Source organism: Amblyraja radiata, chromosome 8 (assembly GCF_010909765.2).
Source record: "Amblyraja radiata isolate CabotCenter1 chromosome 8, sAmbRad1.1.pri, whole genome shotgun sequence".
NCBI lineage: Eukaryota > Metazoa > Chordata > Chondrichthyes > Rajiformes > Rajidae > Amblyraja > Amblyraja radiata.
In genome coordinates, this window is record NC_045963.1 from 69,432,440 (window position 1) to 69,453,541 (window position 21,102).

The window sequence follows — 21,102 nt, forward strand, 5'->3', positions numbered from 1 at the left end:
GACAAAGTGACTACTTTTTAACAGATAAAATCTACTTATATTTGTTTGGATAATTATCAAGTGATTCTTACTGGTAGAAATGTTTAAAGAAAAGTAAACTGTGTCCACCTTTAAATTTTAGACAATGTAGTAGAAATTCAGCATCTTATGTACACCGGTAGATATGCAACGAAGTTTATATATTTTTGAGTGAATCTCGAATTATTGTATTGGTAATAATAAAACCAAAACATAACCGATTGGATTGAAATCAAAATTTTTAATGAATTCCCTTTCCATGACAATTCACATAACAAAGGTATGCTGAACTTTCACCTTAAAAACATTTGATATTTTTAAATGCAACCTCCTTTTAAAATCTATGGTTTCACAGACTAAGAAACGGAAAATGACTCTAAAATGAGTTATTTGAAAATGCAAACTTGCAAAATCAAAGTCTTTGTAAATGTGTCATGACAACAATATGTGTAAGTGTTTGAGTGCAAATGTCCACATCATTTTTCTTTCCAGTTATTCACCTTTTCCTAAATCAGTTTGTGGTGATGTGTCACACCAGAAAAAAGATGCAATTTCTTAATGCTTACACGGCTATTCACATTTTCTCATGATTGCACAGAGATGGCAATAGTAAATTTAGTGCATAAAGCCAAAACAGTCAGCTTCATACTTCAATTACCTGTTTTATAATAGATTCTATAAACTTTTAAAATTAAAAGATTGTGTCCATCAATCAAATACGGTAACACACAAATGTTGTTTAAACTTTTTGGAAATTATAGGTTATTTTTTTATACCTTAGAGCTACACCTTTATTCGAGGTCAAGGAGATGGGTTCAGCAGGATGTTTCCATGAAGCTTCTGCTGAAAAGGGTATAATCTAGATTCTGCTTTTGTCGTTGGATGCATGATATCACAACAATGTTTAAAAATAATAATTATAAACGCTCTGCCTTTATTTGTTTGGATAGTGGTGGAATGTGTTAAAAAAAAATCCACCTTTAAATACTACATAGGAAAAGTAGAGATTCTGAATCATAAAATTAATTAAGCAGCATTGATGTATTATGTACACCAGTAGACATCTTTAAATGGAAAGTGAATAAAGATAAAATTGCCCTTTCTGTACAACATGCCAGTAAAATCATACAATTCATTCTATAACACACTGTCACGTAGAGAATAAACTGTGACAGTGTTTGGATGTGATATGTGTAAAAGGAACAAAGTGCACATTAAAGTATTTCTTCTGTTCAAGCAGCACCGGATGTTGAGCCAACCTATTGAGCAGAACCATTCAAGAGAGGTGTTTGCACCATCCTCAGGAAGCTTCCTCACACCTTCTGATGAATGACAAGTCTCATTATAATATTCACAGGCAAGTACCAATAACTATTATACGACAGTGAACTAAGCTTAAAATTCACTGCATGATTAAAAACATCATCACCCGGGAGAGATGGTTCATACAGTCGGCACTGCATACTATTTCATGTATTTATCCTTTTAAAAAACAAGAATGATTTGAACAACTGGAAGAACACAATATCAATGAGTTGGGAAAGCAACAAACTAGTCCATCAAAAATAGATGCATTGGATGCAAGTAGTTGCACAGTAGAATGTGTATTTCATATGCGGCGAAGAGACTGAAGATTTAATTGATTACCGGAATTAGGCTTACCTACCACCTAGGACAGCATGCTCCTGGGGAAACCTGAAATAGTTCCCATCTCCAGACTATTTCAAAGATGGTGCTGGATGAATTGCTGGAGCCAGAATTTTGAACTTTGAATTTTTAAAAGCATCTTTTCATCTGTTTTGGAAAATCCACTTAACTTGCAAACTAAACTTTCCAACAGCTTTATTTTCTCCAGCTTCCACGCTGTAGGCAGCAGTGAAAACAGATTAGGGATGGAGGCAAGAGGGAAAGAAATGCAAAAAGTCAGACAGAGGTGCATTATAAATTGAAATATTTCTGTTTGTAAATAACTTAAATCGGTGCCAGAAAACATAACCAAGGGATTGGTTTCAAAATCCACACTGTACTGATATTCCTACAGGTATTATGGCTTTATCAAGGATATATTGGGATATTTTCTGGGAAATATATAGATATGAAAACACAATACTGCAACATCTAAAAATCTCAGTTCAACTGCCTAATATATCAGAAAGCACACACAAATACAGTACGACTTACTTCACCCGATGAGTGACAAAATATGTAAAACTAGTCATTCTTTCTTAATTGGAACAGAAAAAAATGGATAAAGTTCAGACATTTGAACAGTATACATACAAGATCTGAGCATTATTTTAAATTTATGCAGAAAGTATTTCAAGTTAAACATGGCATTACATTATAACATTTTGTCTGATTACATTTTCTCTGGTACAAGTGGTTTCCTGGATTATAGTTTATGATGCAGAACCATTTTCATCAATGATGCCCTTTGATTAAGAAACTCATAGTTTGTTCTATCTTATAGTAAGATTAAGTATGGATGTTCATGATTAATGATTTTAATTTCAGCTGTGATGCTTCACTAATCTCCTTCCTATGCCCAGAAGGGAAACCTCAGTCTTTTGGGGGAAACTCAGAAGTGAAATGCCCCAAGACCAGTGCTTTCAATGAAATAGTGCAGCCTTTATACAACACAAAAAATTCTGAGGTAACCCATTTCTACAAAATTTGAGCATATTAAGTTGACATTAAAAGTTAAGATGAGGATTAAATGTTTTGTGTTCCTAACCTTTCCTGGGTGATGTCAAGCAACTTTTTGCTTAAGCATAAATATGAAATGGCTTTCGAGCAGGATAACAGCACCATACATCATTACAAAATTACCATACTAAATTTTCCTGTTATTTTTGTCCAAATCTTTGATTTTTAAAATATAAACTGCCCCGGTGTTACATGAAACTATTGTCATTATTTTCTGATACATTAATAAAAACTAGAAATAATCCAATGAGCAGCTAAGCACGTTGGAGTAAAGTAATTGTGACAACAAAAATACTTTAGGTTTTTATTGCTTTTGAAGGTCCCTAAGTTAAACCCCATTAATTAAACAAAGTTCAAGTATTGCTGAATAATATTGCATTATCAAAGTGGTATCTTCATCAAAGGGATTCGCGCATCTATATTTAGTCGGTGACACGCTAGAATGGAAAAGTCAGAAGAGGGCAGGTTTGTTCACTGAACAGAAGACATCTTCTGCTTCAAAATAATTCCACAAAAACTTCTAAAACGACTAGAAAGAAACTGAGCAGTTTACATTGAATGAAAGAACCTCTTCAGATTGATTGGTAATATATCAGGATTAGAATTTCTCTAATTCCATAAATTAAGTTATTTGTGAGGTCAAAAACACCTGGGCATAAATCAAGTAACCAAGTCATAATTTAGACAGGAAGACCATTCACATTGAAAAAGTGAATCTTTAACTTGACACTATTTAACTTTAGAAACTGAGGATTTCTATTAGCAAATCAAGGAGGAAACTTGTGAGAATCTTCACCTTCAGATGGAGAACATGCAAACTAGGAAATATCTTCAAAACTGGGTGCACATCTTTAATTTTGCTTTACATTATAAAGTTACAGAATTTTAAAGAAACATTTGTAAAAACGCTGCAAAGTAGGTTCCTATTGAGAAATATTCTTTAAAAATAGTTGTTGACCAAGTAAACAGATAAAACAGAGTTGGGCTTACAACTAATTATTTACAAATGATGTGCGATAGAAGGTACAATCTTAGCTGTAACTTGGTAAGTAAGGGGGTCACGTGAAGCATGAATTACTATAACACTGCAAGACTGCATCTCAGATTCATGCACCAAATGCCAAGTAATGATCATCGGAGGCTCCCGCTGGTTTCTTTAAAACAAGCACAATAATTGACAAAAGCCAACAGCAAGATGAAACATTTGAATCATAACTTACAAACGCTGCTTTTCTTATATTCCGCTTTCAAATATTTCTCCATATTTACATATATAATAAAAATAAAGCATCGTACAAAGCATCTGACAACCAAAGAGCACACATTCACTTGACCGGTACACAAAGTATAAGTGCAATAGGAAACTACTGCCATATAATTAGAGATGAACGCCAAAGGAACATCCCTTCAGAACATTAACGTTGTCATTGCAAAACAAAACATTAGTAGACATCGACTGAATTTGGAAAATCAAATTAAATCCTTACATATCTTCTGTTTAGAGTATTCAAACAAAACATAATCTGAGTTATAAATAGTCCAGGTAACCCATATGTCAATTGCTGATTGAAGCATACAGGAAGACAAAGATTTTCAGGAGTATGATATAAAATGAAATGAGCTGCACACGCACATATAGACATAATTTTAATGGAGTTACTATTCTATTTGTCATCATTTTTAAGATACAAGAAGTGACAGGTAATCCTTATTCAAAAAGCTACCAAATTAGGCATCTAAACATACAGTGATTTGCCTGTGTTCTCTTGCTGTTTAGCGGCTTAATGAAAACAAACATCAGTTCTTAGGTCCTGTAATTCAGTGCTTCAGAACTGCGTGGTGAAGGTTATTTGGGTGGCGAAGACCCTTAACAACCTGATGGATGTTTATTCAAAATTTTCAGAATTAGGCCATTAAACAATGATTTCCATAATGCAGCACCTTTGGAAGTATTATATTGTCTGCAGCCATATTACTTTCTGAAAAGACAACTAAATATCAGGCAAGCAAACAAGGCAAAAACTGCACAAAAAGATTGGAACAAGAAAATGTAACTCTTTTGTTGCACTTTAAAAAAAAAAAATATTTGTATAGTTTTTGCTTGGATATGATTGACAGGAGGCACTCAGTTAAGAGTTTCAGGTTAAAGGTTTGTTAGAATTGCAAATAAACCTTTGTCCAGTAATACGCCATACTCTAAATAAGCTACCGATGGTATGCTTTAATCTCCAAATTAGCTCAGGTTCTTGTTTTGTATCATCCTCCTGGTGTATTTTGTGCTTATAATTTGTAAAGAGCAAATAGTTTAAAGTCAACATATAAACTTAGGTATAAATCTGAACTTTATTCTTTCTTTGATGTTGGTGTTACAAGAAACAATATAAAATGAATTGAGAAAGGCTTTTTGCTTTGTTTGTACACGGACACTTAAATTCAATGCAAATAGTCAAATACAGTGAGACCAAGTGATGTGTGCATGCAAGTGACCAGTCCACTGCTTCACTTAATGTTCCAGTCCTCAGCAGCAGAGCTTCTCTTAACTTCCAATTCACTTTCCTGTACTTGGTTATTGTAGTAGTCACATTTTAGGAAATGAATAAAAAGGAATGCAAGAAAGGAGGCAGATAATGGATAGAGGGCAGGTAGGTAATACTTAGCCAAAAGAGGTGCTATGGTAAACATCCTTATATGCACATATTGCACAGCACAAATTTAATACCAGGAAATGACATCTGTCTTTTAATATCCTGTTAAGCTTCCTAGTAACAATTACGTACAAGTCTACCATTGAGGAATGAACTCCCTTTCCCAAAAGTGGTATAATATCAATTAGAAACACTGAAGGGCCAAGATTTTTATATATTTTGGAGTGTTTGGTATTGATATATCCGAGCGCCACAACCATACAGGTATGCTGAATCTATTTTCAGTCTCTTTGAGTTGCCCTAATTATACCAGATTGTGTTGGACTCTATGAGTATGCTTGTTATCACATAGTCTTTTCATGTAGCCAGCAATGACTGTACATGGCAAGTGATACGATAATGTGATACGTTAATATTATTATAGCATGGGCATGACATTAATCCCATGAGAGGCAGAGAGACTGACATGTCACTCTTCTAACACAACAACTTAATATTATTGGCATCTTATCTGGGGAATCCAATGACAACCGAGGTTGTGGAAACTTCTCTGGTTCAATTTGATATCAAAGAAAGAAAGCAGGTTCAAATCATATCTAAAATGAATGTCATTCTCAGCACTGTAAAATGGTAGAAAAATGAAGAGGTGGAAAAGCAAGTCTCAGCTTGCAACTTGTCACTGCAAAATTCCTCAGTTTAAATGGTTATTAGGTGAACTGGCAGAACAGCAAGATTCCCCAGAGACTCCGTTTTGTGTGGTGTGTGGCAGTGTTGGGGGCAGGTGATCTGCTGGTCCAGTTCCCACATCAGTGCTTTGACTTCCATCAGAAATAACCTGGAAAATGGCATAAAATCAGGAATTAGTTTGTTGGTTCAATTTTAAAGAATGTAACGAGGCTAGAATCTCTATTCTAGGGCAAAATCAGAAATGTTCATCTAAAATGTAGTTGGAATTGTCCTTGACTTGCTCTTTTCATACCTATCATTCCTGTTCTTTGTACTTCCTCATACCTTCAGTTTCCCTCTCCCCTGACTCTCAGCGGAAGAAAGGTTCTGACCCAAAACATCACCCATTCCTTTTCTCTAGAGATGCTGCCTGACCCGCTGAGTTACTCCAGCATTTTTGTCTATCTAGAATTGCACTGGATGGATTAGAGTCAGTAAAACTAATTTACACATATCAAATCTTCTCCTGCTCCTATAAAGAATAGTTTCTGTGCATACTTACCCCTTGATAGATTTAACAGTGTAACCTGGAGCAACTTCGTTAATACAAATGAAAAATAATTATCACTAAAGCCAAACATTTTCAATAATAATGCCCTGTCCTGCCTTTGGGATGAATGCAGTTTACAAATGATTGAAAATGAGCAAAAAGTATACTGACTCAATGAATAGTCGTACCAATGCACGCAGGTCAGTTGCTTAATAAATTAAATATTTTTAGATCTAAAAACTCTGCCACATTTTGATGCATTTAAAAAAAAGAACAGTTTGCAGAACTTGTGTAAAGAGTGGAGTGGTCTAATTATGCCCTAAATGCTTTGCCAGCCTTATGAATGGACTTTATTTTGGTGAACTGTATCTTGAAACAGCGTAAATCTGTGAAATCGAGTGATTTTGAAAAACTCAGTTTCTTTTAAAATCCTCTGATTTTTTCGCTCCAGTTCAACTGGATTGTGCTGGTATTCCAAGTAGAAACCTGACTCCTGGTTCATCGTATAACAAAATGCAGGGGCAAAACTAACACAGACATCTGTGTCTTTGAGACTGTTACTCTTAGAAATGAGTGAGATTAATATTATCAAACACACATATCTAGGTTTATGTGAAGTAGCGGAGGAAAACATTTTTTTTTGATCAGTTTTTCTGTGAACTGCTAAATGCCCAAGCGCAGACCGCAGGGTCAGCAAAAATGTGGTATCTTGGTCGGCATGGGCAAGTTGGGCCTATTTCTGTGTTGTATGACTTTGTGGCTTAAAAAGGGACGTACCCAATGGATTGGATCAAATGGATTTTATACCATTTTTGTTCAGGTAATATAAAACTTTGATGAACATTTTGTTCATGGCAGTTAAAGAATATCAGTATTAACTCTAATCTGAATAATGTGGTAGATTTTGGGCCAAATAAGCTATACATCTTAATGGTAGCAAGGATTTCACAGATTATTAAATGAGAAATGAAATCCATTGTATTTATTGGGATATTCTACATCAATGTATTTGTAATAAGCCAAATAAACAAATATTTTGGAGCTGTTCCAAATGCTTTTATGGTGTCGCTATTTAGATTAAAATAATTATTTCAAATATTTCCAAAAAAAGGAGATTCTAAATTAGTATGGACTAACATTGTATTTTAAATACTAGAATCTAAAGATCAAACTGGCCCCTTATATTTAAGCACAATATCTGTGTCATTGAATGCTGTAAGATTAAATAAATTATATCATAGAAACACTGAAAAATAGGTGGAGTAGGCCATTTGGCCATTCGAGCCAGCACTGCCATTCAATATGATCATGGCTGATCATCTAAAATCAGTACCCATTTTCCTGCTTTTTCCCCCATAACCCTTGATTCCTTTAACCCTAAGAGTTAAATCTAACTCACTCTTGAAAGCATCCAGTGAATTAGCCTCTACTGCCTTCCGTGGCAGAGAATTCCACAGATTCTCATCCTGTCTCATCCTGAATACAACCAAGACCAAAGAGATGGTTGTTAACTTCGGCAGGTCCAAGCTCCCCCTTCAGGCGGTCAACACCGGACATTGAGGTGGTGTAGACATATAAATATCTGGGAGTACACCTTGATAACAAACTGGACTGGTCTGTCAACACCGATGCCCTCGACAAAAAAGAACAGAGCAGACTCTATTTCCTCAGAAGGCTCAGATCCTTCAATGTGCGCGATGATATGCTGTACATGTTTTACAATACTGTGGTTGCAAGTGTCATTTTTTACGCTGTTGTCTGCTGGGGTAACAACATCAGTGCTAAAAACAGCAAGATGTTAGACAAGCTGGTAAAACGAGCTAGCTCAGTGCTGGGGGGGAGAGTGGACTCTGTGGTGGATGTGCTTCAGAGGCGTATGAGGTGCAAGTTGCAGTTCATCCTCGACAACTCCGGGCACCCCCTCCATGTAATTCTGGAGGGTCAAAAGAGCACTCAGAACAACAACCGGCTCCTCTCCCAGCGCTGTAGAACGGAGCAGTTCAGGAGATCTTTCACCCCTGCAGCCATTAGATTTTATAAGCTGTATGGGGATGCTTTTGCATTTTTAATAGTTAATTAGTGGGTCATTTTAAGTATTTATTGCTTTCAGGTATTGTCCATATTGTATTTTATGTCTTTTTTTGTCTGCTTTCGTTCTGAATGTGTGGGTTTGTTGGTTGTTGGCTTCTGGACATCTGAATTTCCCTGAGGGGATCAATAAAGTATTTATTATTTTTATTATTATTATTAGATTCACAACTCTCTGGGTGAAGAAGTTTTTCCTCATCTCAGTCCTAAATGGCCTACCCCTTATACTTAAAACTGTGACCCTGGGCTCTGTTAATATTGAACAAATTAAAGACACAATAAAATGGAGGATCCCTGCATTCGTCAGAATTGCTTAACCTTTGTCAGTGGAAATTTACAGGCTGTGGATGGCGCCGATCAGTCTGAGCATCAGATTGATATGTAAGGGTGAAAAATCCAGGTGTTCTCATTTCCCCTTAATTGATAAAATGTATTAAAACTCTGCAAACAAACTTAATTGCATTAATGTGATTGAATTACTGCAACAACATTGTAAATATTGTTGCGAGACAGTTACCCTGTTGTTTGTTGATTGGCTAAAGTGTTCCAGGGTAAATGTTGCATTATTCTGTTAAGTTAGCTTCCTTCCAGATGCTTCTCCTGCAGAAATGTATGGGATATTCTGTTATTGGTTTGGGGAACTGTCAATAATGTACTGATGTAATTAATATGTTTGATTGGATTGTAAAGAGACAACCCCTATGTAGTTCGGCCCCTCAAGGTTCGTAGATTTATAAAAGGTGTATCCATCTAAGATCAAAGTCGAACTTCTGGAAGTGCGCTTGGGACTGCATGACCTTTTGGAGTATTTCTGCTTGCACGAGGCTGAAGGGCTTTGCCAGGCAGATGCAAGGATCGAACCCGCAGTGGTTTAGGTATCGTATAGGGGAATTTGTTGTTCAATCGAAAAATAAAGATTAGTTGTTCCAGTGCTTGACTCAGTGGTTTTTGACTGAACTAGACTGAGGGAGGGGGTAAGCTTGAGAAGAGTGTATTTACAGCTCTGCCACCCCCCCCCCCAAATTAGTCATGCATCACAGTTTGATACTACACACAAACAGCAAAAAGGTTCACAAGCTAAACAGGCCTAAACAGGCCAATAGTTTGCAGAAACACCAAGAGACACAGTGATGAAATGAGTAGGAAGGAACTCGTCTTAAGAAGCGCCTCGACCCGAAACGTCACCCAATCCTTCTCTCCAGAGATGCTGCCTGTCCCCATTGAGTTACTCCAGCATTTTGTGTCTATCTTATAACCATATAACCATATAACAATTACAGCACGGAAACAGGCCATCTCGGCCCTACAAGTCCGTGCCGAACAATTATTTTCCCTTAGTCCCACCTGCCTGCACTCATACCATAACTCTCCATTCCCTTCTCATCCATATGCCTATCCAATTTATTTTCACCATCTTCAGTGGTGAAATTCAGCAGTTTACAGATAATAATCATACCCCAATGTTGTATTGCATTTTTAGTCCTTCCAAATAACAGTCATTTGAAATATTTCTGCTTCATTCAATTCTGTCTGTCAGCTGCCTCCATTTGAATATATTCTTTCAGATCATTGTGTAATCAATCGAATCTTTCAACTATCGTGAATTCAACATTTGTGGTTCATGTTGAGTCCGAGTGTAAATTATATTGTAATAATAATGTTGTTTTAGCATCCCTAACATTCTTTCATAATTGGGTAATAGTTTGTTTCATTCCATTAGTAGTCTTAAAATACACATATTGCCCTTTGGCTGGTAAATGGGTCACGCATTGCAATAATCTGGACTTGGGGTTGGGCGAGAGGAAAGAATAGGGTGTCATAAGTGATTGGAATTGAATTCGCCCATTCGGCCCATCAAGTTTACTCTGCCGTTCAATCATGGCTGATCTATCTCTCCCTTCTAACCCCATTCTCCTGCCTTCTCCCCATTACCTCTGACACCTGTACTAGTCAAGAATCTTTCCATCTCTGCCTTAAACATACCCACTGAGTAGGTGTGGAGTGAATAGGGATAGAAGAAGACACTCAAATATGTTTCACCATTCAATAAGATTAGAGTTGATCTGTGATCCTATTATATGTATCGTATATGTGAGAAATATCAATATTTTTCAAATACGGTGAACCCTTGTTTTAACGGAACCCCATTAGAATGGAAGGTATACACAAAATGCTGGAGTACCTCAGCGGGTGAGGCAGCATCTCTGGAGAGAAGGAATGGCTGATGTTTCGGGTCGAGATCCTTTTCAGGCTGATGTCAGGGGAGGGGGCGGGACAAAGATAGAATGTAGGCTGAGACAGTACGACTAGTAGGAGAACTGGGAAGGGGATGGAGAGAGAAAGCAAGGGCTATCTTCTTCTTCTTCTTCTTCTTGCGTATGGCGTGCACAGCCTAAAGTTGTAGGGCAACTTGTTCTATTTGATCTTACTTGATTGTGCTCGCAAGGGCTATCTGAAGTTAGAGAAGTCAATGTCATACCGCTGAGGTGTACACTACCCAAGCGAAATTTGTGGTGCTGTTCCTCCAATGTGCGCTGGGCCTCACTCTGACAAAGGAGGAGGCCCAGGACAGAAAGGTCGGATTGAGAACGGGAGGGGGAGTTGAAGTGCTGAGCCACCGGGAGATCAGGTAGGTTACGATGGACTGAGCAGAGGTGTTCAGCGAAAAGATCGCCGAGCCTGTGCTTGGTCTCGTCAATGTAGAGAAGTTGACACCTGGAACAGCGGATACAGTAGATGAAGTTGGAGGAGGTGCAAGTGAACCTCTGCCTCACCTGGACAGTCTGTTGAGGTTCTTGGATGGAGTCGAGGGGGGAGGTAAAGGGACAGATGTTGCATCTCCTACGGTTGCAGGGGAAAGTACCTGGGGAGGGGGTGGTTTGGGTGGGAAGGGATGAGTTAACCAGGGAGTTGCGGAGGGTACAGTCTCTGAGGAAAGCAGAAAGCGGTGGAGATGGGAAGATGTGGCCAGTGGTGGGATCCCGTTGGAGGTGGCAAAAATGTTGGAGGATTATATGCTGTATGCGACGGCTGATGGGGTGAAAGGTGAGGACAAGGGGGACTCTGTCCTTGTTACGAATGGGGGGAGGGGGAATAAGAGCAGAGCCGCGGGATATCGAAGGGACCCCAGTGAGAGCTTCATCTATAATGGAAGAGGGGAACCCGCGTACATACAATGATAATACAGTACTTGGTTAAAGCAGACAATCGGCAATAACGGACACCATTTCCTCTCCTATGGTCCCTTATAACGAGGGTTTACTCCAGATAGTCGTTAAGACAGTTTTTGTGGTACTGTGTATAAGCATATCAGCTAATGCAACCCATTGGAAGGATCTCATCCCGAAATGTCACCTATTCTTTTTCTTCAGAGATGCTGCCTGACCTGCTGAGTTAATCCAGCATTTTGTGTCTATCTTCACATTAAAGTGCAATGTAAGAAAATGAAACCAACAATGAAATGACAGCCTAAACAGCCTTTTCCAGCCCCTCTATAAAATAGCAGTTTGATGAACTTCCGCATCATGTGTTGTCTTTAGTCCACTTTAAATAGTTAGAATGTACCAATGAAACTAATAGAACCATGCTCTATAATGCACCAACTAGTTTGAACAGGACGATCAATGAAAATTAAACATGCAAAGGCAACACAAGCAGTTATCAGATATCTGTTACAGGATAACCATGCATTGATTTTATTCCTTGTGTACATGGTCAGACGACAAATGAAATCCTATTCCTTAAACTCAAGAGGCAATACTGATGAACATACCTCTCTCCATGTTTCAAGTTGGCACCAGAAATGAACTATTTATGAAGTAATCTGTCAATACACTGGCTTGCAAACACCTAGCATTAAGGTTTTATTCCTTTATAATCTCAGATCAGAAAAGTGATATTAAGATTTGGGTTCAGTAGAAATGCAGTTTTATTTGCTCGCTAGCATGGAGGGCCACATATATTTGCTGAAAAATGGTTTAGACATATTGTTGGGCACAGCATGGCCTCCAAACCCAAGTCCAACAGTTTTTGTTAAAAGTTCAGGGTGGCACAGTCGTGCAGCGGTAGAGTTGCTGCCTTAGAGCACCGGAAACCCGGGATTGATTCCGAATACGGGTACTCTGTACAGAGTTTGCGCGTTTTCCTGTGACCACGTGGTTTTTCTCCAGGCGCTCCGGTTTCCTCTCGCATTCCAAATACATGCAGGTTTGTAGGCTAATTGGCTTCTGTAAATTGTCCCCAGTGTGTAGGATAGAACTACTATAAAGGTGATCATTGGTCAACACTGACTTGTTGGACCACGCTGAATCTCTAAACTAAACCTCTGCTGCTCTAATACATACCGATCTTTAATGTTTGGTATGTAAGAGATTTTTTACATGCCTTCTCTTTGCCTTCCACCATCATCTCCTTTGTCATTTAATCCTTCTTTAGACTCAGAGTCTTACAGCATGGAAAGAGGCCCTTCGGCCCAACTTGCCCTCACCGGCCAACATGTCCTATCTACACAAGTCCCCCCTACCTGCCTTTGGGCCTCTAAACCTGTCCTATCAGATTCCTATTAAATCTTTCCTCCCTCACCTTAAACCCATGCCCTCTGGTTCTTGATTCTTCTCCTCTATTCAAGATTGTATCTACCCGATCTATTCCTCTCATGATTTTGTACACCTCTATAAGATCACCTTTCATCCTCCTGGACTCCAAGGAATAGAGTCCTAGCCTGCTTTCTACTCAATTGCAGAACAATCCCAAAGATGTTTAATTTATTTTATTTTCATCCTCTCTCTACATTTTAAACTTTGCCCAGTTTTGATGTTCCTAATCTGAAACTTTGGCTGCCTTTCCTTCTTTGATGCTGCCTGATTTGCTGAACATTTTCAGCATTTTCTCTTTTTAAAGGAAGTCTGACAGGTGTCGTAAATTGTTATTTTACAAAGTATCTGATAACCAATGATGAAAGAAAATGTTATGTCATCTCAATAAAGTTCACCTGCCAAATAAACTGTGTTCCTCTAATTTTGATATTTTGCACATATCAAATTTTAATTGTTTATAAATTGGCAACCTTTATTTGACTCAGCCACATGGGTTTATATTCCAAAGGTACAGAGTTTGTACACTCTCCCTGAGACTGGGAGGGTTTTCTCTGGGTGCTCCAGTTTACTCCCACACTCAAAAGATGTACAGGTTTGTAAGTTAAAATTGAAAATTGTCCCCAAGGTGTAGGAGGTGTCTCTAAATCTGAGGAAAGACATTCTTGCCATAGAGGGAGTGCAGAGAAGGTTCACCAGACTGATTCCTGGGATGTCAGGACTTTCATATGAAGAAAGACTGGATAGACTCGGCTTGTACTCGCTAGAATTTAGAAGATTGAGGGGGGATCTTATAGAAACTTACAAAATTCTTAAGGGGTTGGACAGGCTAGATGCAGGAAGATTGTTCCCGATGTTGGGGAAGTCCAGGACAAGAGATCACAGTTTAAGGATAAAGGGGAAATCTTTTAGGACCGAGATGAGAAAAACATTTTTCACACAGAGAGTGGTGAATCTCTAGAATTCTCTGCCACAGAAGGAAGTTGAGGCCTCTCCAAGACAGACGTGAAGCTCACCGTTTGACCGTTTTTTACAAAATGTTAAATGGTCAGCTCGACATAGACAACAAGACCTACACCAAACCCAAACCAATTAGGAGCAGACGAGGGCATTCGATCCAATTTGTGATCCCAGCTACAAAGACAGATGTGTACAGCAATTTGTTCTTCCCCCGCACAATTAAAGCATGGAATAATCTCACCCAACTATAGTTACCCAACCAGATGCAACTAAATTTAAAGTAGCTCTTTCTTCCCAATAACCCTTTCTGGCTTAATCCCTCCCTTCACCACCTCCAGTTTAAATTCCATTTGGAATATTTTGGAGGACCAAGAAACCAAGAACCAAGAACCAAGTTCATTTGCTATATTTAAGAGGGAGTTAGATGTGGCCCTTTTGGCTAAAGGGATCAGGGGGTATTGAGAGAAGGCAGGTACAGGATACTGAGTTGGATGATCAGCCATGATCATATTGAATGGCGGTGCAGGCTCAATGGGCCGAATGGCCTACCCCTGCACCTATTTTCTATGTTTCTATGATAGTGTTAGTGTACAGGGTGATCGTGGGTTGCCGCGGACTCGATGGGTCGAGGGACTGTTTCCGTACACTATCTCTAAAGTAAAGTAAATCAATGATTTGCTCATTCAATATTGACAATCAGGGTTCGCCTTGTCTGTGAAAAAGCAGAAAGTTGCCAAAGATTTATATAAAAATAGTGAATTACAAATACAAATCTTGCAATGTCTTATGAAACATCAATCGAATTCACCTTCCACAAACTTTGAACAGATGGTATCTTGACAGTTATACTTTAGACATTTTCTACTAGACAACAAATCAAGGAAATCAAAAAACACATGACAATTGGATAAGTATTATGAGATTTAAATTTTTGAAACAAATACTTTTTCTATTTGACACAAACATACAAACTTAGAAAAAAAACTTTAGCTGTGATGCAGTGCTGCAGTCTCCAGTCAGTGGGAATTACAAGAGAATTCACAGTGCAGACACAATACACTAGATAACACTCATCATGAAAAACCCACTGCTGGAAAAATAGAACTGAAAGATCATTAATCAGTGAAATTAATTATCCAAATCCTTCATACAACTGCCTTTCTGCATAATAACAAACAAAAGATTTATACAAGACAATCCTTTTTAACCTATCTAAATTCTAGGTAGTCGGTCTGACAGGAAAGACAGCACCTGCCTTTCCCTCATGTTGAAACAGTCTGCAAAATAATAAATGCATAATTACCCACTGGGTTGTAGGTTGCGATAAGATAATGGTCATTGCCGCATTTTATTAGCCTGCTGCTTTACTGTACATTTTTGATTGCCTTAAATATGACCCAACTGTTGTCTGCTTCCAAGAAGCATTAAATAAAAAAAGACCCTTCCACGTTCAGTATCGTGCTACACTGTGCTTTGAGTGAATTTATCTGAGCGGATTCCAGATCCTGCTGTAAATATGCTTCTCTTACATTTTCTGTCTCATCTAAAACTTGGGTAATGGATGGGGTAACGCAAGGATCAGTGGGAAGAGTTGGTGGGCGATAGTTTTGTGCAGTGCTAATTCATTGACCCTCACTTACGGTGCTATAAATAAAAAAGGCCCATTGCATCGGCTGTGGATTCAACAGTTCAATGTTTACATTCTCTCTCATGCTCCTTTAAGTTGAAGGAAAGCTTGGCAGAAGAGAATTTTCATTTGGCCCACTGCCAAAGTAGCGCAAACCAAAGCCTGAGTCAAGCCTTGTACCAGCCATTAGGGCCAACAATGTCCATGGGAATCTTCAACCACAAATTGTAACTTATGCTGTTCTTAGACTTCCAGCTGGATGGTCAGCCAGTCTAGAAGTTAGGCTCTTCCCTCGGGCAGCTTGATAGGCACATTTAATCTCAAGAATCACAACTGCCTTATTTAATTCATCCAGACCAGTTGGTCAGCCATGATCTCCCATCAACTTGGTTATAGAAGCAAACCTTCTTTCCTCAACCTTCAATCATCTCAAACCTGCCTAATTTTGAACCAATTGTTTGGCAGGCCAAAGGTCCTCCACTTTCCTTTGTCCTTAGGACCTGGCTTAATTAACACGTATCTTGAATAAAATCACCTTCATACTTGGATACTATTTAATCAACACCAATTCTTCATCACAGATTGCTTCAACCATCATGTGTCCTGGATTGCAATAATAGCCTTTGGGTCTTGTACTTGATATATAGATATATAGATATATATATATAGATATATATATATAGATATATAGATATATATAGATATAGATATATATAGATATATATATATAGATATATATATATAGATATATATATATAGATATATATAGCAGAGAATGGGGTTGAGAGGGAAAGATAGATCAGCCATGATTGCAAATAAATTATTTGCATATATTTGTCGTCCCCCTGGAAGTATTTTCTCATTCCACTTTTCTTGTTTAAGTTCATAGGTTATGTGAGCAGAATTATTCCATTCAACCCATCAAGTCTACTCCGCAATCATGGCTGATCTATCTTTCCCGCTGAACCCCATTTTCCTGCCCTCTCCCCATAACCTCTGACACAAGAATCTATGAATCTCTGCCTTAAAAATATCCATGGACATGGTCACCAAATTCAAGATTCACCACCCTCTTTAGTCAAAGAAATTCCTCCTCATCTCATTCCTAAAGGTATGTCCTTTTATTCTGAGGCTATGACCTATGATCCTAGACTCCCACTAGTGGAAACATCCTCTTCACATCCACTCTATCCAGGCCATTCACTATTCTATTACACTGCCTCATCTCTTACTATAACTGCCTCTCTTTTCCACAATTATCCAAGTCTTTATTCTTGATCACTAACCACTGCTCATTCTTGCTTATGCTTACACTCTCCCTGTGCTTCTCTTTTGCTCGTTCACATAAGTTATTTTACTTCACTTTTTCGGCTGTTGCAGAGCCTTCAGCCTGTTTCATCCACACATCAGAAATCGCTGCCTGAGGCACTCCACCTGGCCGGCCCTCTCCTTTCATTTGGAGCGTCCCGATCTGCTCCCTTTATTAGTCAGCACTCATTCTTCACTGGTTTTTTTTGTCTTGAAAGCACGGCATAATTGTTAGACAGTAAAAAAAAGTTTCGTAGGAGACAATACGAAGTAAATGCATTTATATTTTCATTCAAATATGCTGTGTGATTAGAATAATTTTATGGAAAATGTTGTTACTTTTGCTAACTACCATCTGCAGATGTAAAACATGGAACATGTACTTTCTCTATTGTAGCAAGCAAGTTCTGAACCAGATGATTAGCAGGTGCTGCAACGACATATAAACGCCTCTATTATCTTGTTGTTTGACATCCTGTAGAAAGCATTTTAATTGGAACACGCAGATACTTGCTCATCAAGTTTGCATACGATTGTGCAAATTTGTTCACTTGGTTGAAAGACATTTCCGCAGCAGCTCAGTGAATAATAGCAACGATGGACAATGCAATTTAATTCAGAGAAAAGATTAAAAAACAGCTGCAGTACTGTACACCTTAACTGCTCTCGGGGCACACAGAGAATACAACTTTTTGACACTGAATTTCTATTTCCAGAGTGCATTATCCAAGTGAAACATAAGACACAGAAGAGAATACTCTCTCCAGTACATTCACCCATATGCAAAGAGTTTTGTTTTGATCTGTTATGCTGATTGGTTATCAGTGCAGAAGTATGAGCTGGCCACAGACTTCTACTTTCGGCCTGTTAGGTCCTGTATTTACTGAAGTGGCAGATGGTCGAGCAACTCAAAATCACCCCCACCAGGCAAGCACGAGCAACTTCCATGCAAGATCTTTCACAACAAAGAGACTGATTGCACTTAAAAGTAATGTGACACACAGAGGCAAGCATACAGTGCCCTCCATAATGTTTGAGACAAAGACCCATCATTTATTTATTTGCCTCTGTACTCCACAATTTCAGATTTGTAATAGGAAAAAAATCACATGTGGTTAAAGTGCATATTGTCATATTTTATTAAAGGCCATTTTTATACATTTTGGTTTCACCATGTAGAAATTAAAGCTGTGTTTATACATAGTCACCCCATTTCTGGGCACCATAATGTTTGGGACACATGGCTTCACAGGCATTTGTAATTGCTCAGGTGTGTTTAATTGCCTCCTTAGTGCAGGTATAAGAGAGCTCTCAGCTCGATGGCTGCTGAAAGTACTGTCTCACTTATTGATGATACAACTGCTGATGGTAGTAGCATAATGAATTCTGAAGTGTATAGACACGTCCTACCTGCTCAAGTTCAAACAAATGCCTCAAAACTCATTGGCTGGCGGTTCATTCTACATCAAGACAATGATCCCAAACATACTGCGAAAGCAACAAAGGAGTTTTTCAAAGCTAAAAAATGGTCAATTCTTGAGTGGCCAAGTCAATCACCCGATCTGAACCCAATTGAGCATGCCTTTTATATGCCAAAGAGAAAACTGAAGGGTATTAGCCCCCAAAACAAGCATAAGCTAAAGATGGCTGCAATACAGGCCTGGCAGAGCATCACCAGAGAAGACACCCAGCAACTGGTGATGTCCATGAATCGCAGACTTTGTCATTACATGCAAAGGATATGCAACAAAATACTAAACATGACTACTTTCATTTACATGACATTGTGTGTCCTAAACATTATGGTGCCCTTAAATGGGGGGACTATGTATAAACATTGCTGTAATTTCTACATGGTGAAACAAAAATGTATAAAAATGGCCTTTATTAAAATCTGACAATGTGCACTTTAACCACATGTGATTTTTTCTATTACAAATATCAAATTGTGGAGTACAGGGGCAAATAAATAGACGATGGGTCTTTGTCCCAAACATTACGGAGGGCACTGTATGTGCTGCAGACACACCTAGTTAGGCTTAACCACCCACAACATTCCTTTAGCCTTTTATGCTTGCACATTCCATCAGTCAAACTTCCCTTCTGGCTACTCATGCCATGCAATCAACCTTGAAACACTCTGTGATCCAAAAAAAAACGAGGGACTGTTAGGGCAACAGCTGCAGTATAGACGAACGATAACCACAAACTGATAAATGCTTCCTTTCATAAGATATCATAATTCCACCTGCAATCTGACTGGTACAAACTCTAATTATTCAGGCTCTTTATTATGCCACAATCAGACGGCAGGGGTTAGATCAACATTACTTGTTTCCTTTAGGTTGAACTGAATGACTGTGTATGCATTCATTGCAATTGTTTTACATTTTCTCATATGGCAGATGAGAAAGAGCTTGTCTAAAGAAAAGTCTTTCAATGTGCAATCAGCAACTTGACTAGAAACTAACCAGTTACCACTCTATTTCTCATTAACCCTGTCTACATATAACTTAATTTCCAATTTAAAATAAATTGAAGAACTCACAGCATTCTTCATCTCCAAGATTGAACCATGAATTACAGCATTTCATTTATAAAGAGACTGCATAGACTGGGTTTTAGTTTTCTTGGAGTAGTGGAAATAGTGCTTAATTGGCGACCCTGTATATTGTCTTAGTGTATTACTGTTATACACTTGTACTGTATATGAGATGCTGATCTAAGATGTATCCAAGTGCTTATGTATTGTGATACTTGTACTGAACTGTTTACAAAAATGAATTTCACTGCACCTCGGTATAAGTGACAAATAAAAGTACCATACCAGACCAGAGGAGGATAAAGAGTGACCTGACAAGAGGCATTCCAAATTCTGAGGGGAATAGCAGCATTTAGACATATATCTGAATTGCCTGGAGGCTATGACCTTCAGTTTTGACTGTTTTGTTGCTTGAGACAAAGGCTGTGTTTTGAACAGTTCGTGGTTGATGGTCAGAGCCTCAGAGGCTGCATCTGGACTTGAAAATATTCCCAAAGCATGAGAATTATCCATACAAATCGATGTTGGGGCCCCAGCTATTCAGAATCAATATCAATGGCTGAGGGGACGTATCCAACTTCATTGATTATTGCAAAGTCGAGTGGCAGTGAGAGTTGTTAGAAGAATGCAGAAGAACTGAAGGGAATAAAGGTTAAGTGAACAGATGAAGACAGGCAGATGGAGTATAATGTGGAAAAATGTGACATTGCCACTTTTAAAGTAGATCTTGAATGGTGATGGATGGAAAAGTGTTCAGCGGGACCCGATCACACGCGGGTACAGTTAGGAAGGGGAATATTTAGTTCAGCTTGTATTGCAAGAAATTTGAGTATAAGACTAGTCAAATCTTAATTTGATTTTTATCAGGCTTTGGTGAGACTGTGCCTTGAATATTACACACAAGACTGGTTTCCTTACTCGAGCAGGAATTGCAATAGAGTGAAAACAACAAGGTTATACCAGTTTGATTCAGTAACGGTAAGTTTGTTTTACAAGGAGAAATTAAGCAGAAAAGTGCCCCACTCACTGGAGTATGAAAGAATGAGAGGTGACCCCTTTGGAACAGACAGAGTTCTTACAGGGGTTAATAGGCTAGATGCAAAGATAAAGATTTCCCTGGGTGAGATGTTCAAAACCAGAAGTCAGTTATTAAGGACCGTGAAGAAACAAAACCTCTTTACTCAGGGTTAGTGAACCTCTCTATTACAGGGGGATGTGCAGGCTCAGTTGTTCAGTCTGTTCAAGACAGTGATCAATAGATTTCTGACTACAGAGGGAATCAAGGGATTATGGGGCTTAATACAAGAGAGTGGAGCCGAGGTTTAAACACAACCATGATCTTAATGAAGGATGGAAACTTCAGAAAGAAGATGAGGTGGAATTTCTTTCGTAAGCGGGTG

General features: G+C 38.4%; 1 protein-coding gene across 4 annotated transcripts in view; it reads right to left on the reverse strand.

The window, feature by feature from the left end:
- Positions 1 to 239: 239 nt before the first annotated feature.
- The window catches only part of ralgapa2 (Ral GTPase activating protein catalytic subunit alpha 2), a 462,100-nt gene continuing 441,237 nt past the window's right edge, over positions 240 to 21,102 (reverse strand). For all 4 annotated transcript variants that reach the window (XM_033026192.1, XM_033026194.1, XM_033026193.1 and 1 more), the window contains one exon: positions 240 to 6,204. The gene's annotated coding sequence lies outside the window, so the exon portion shown is untranslated. The remainder of the gene's footprint in view (positions 6,205 to 21,102) is intronic.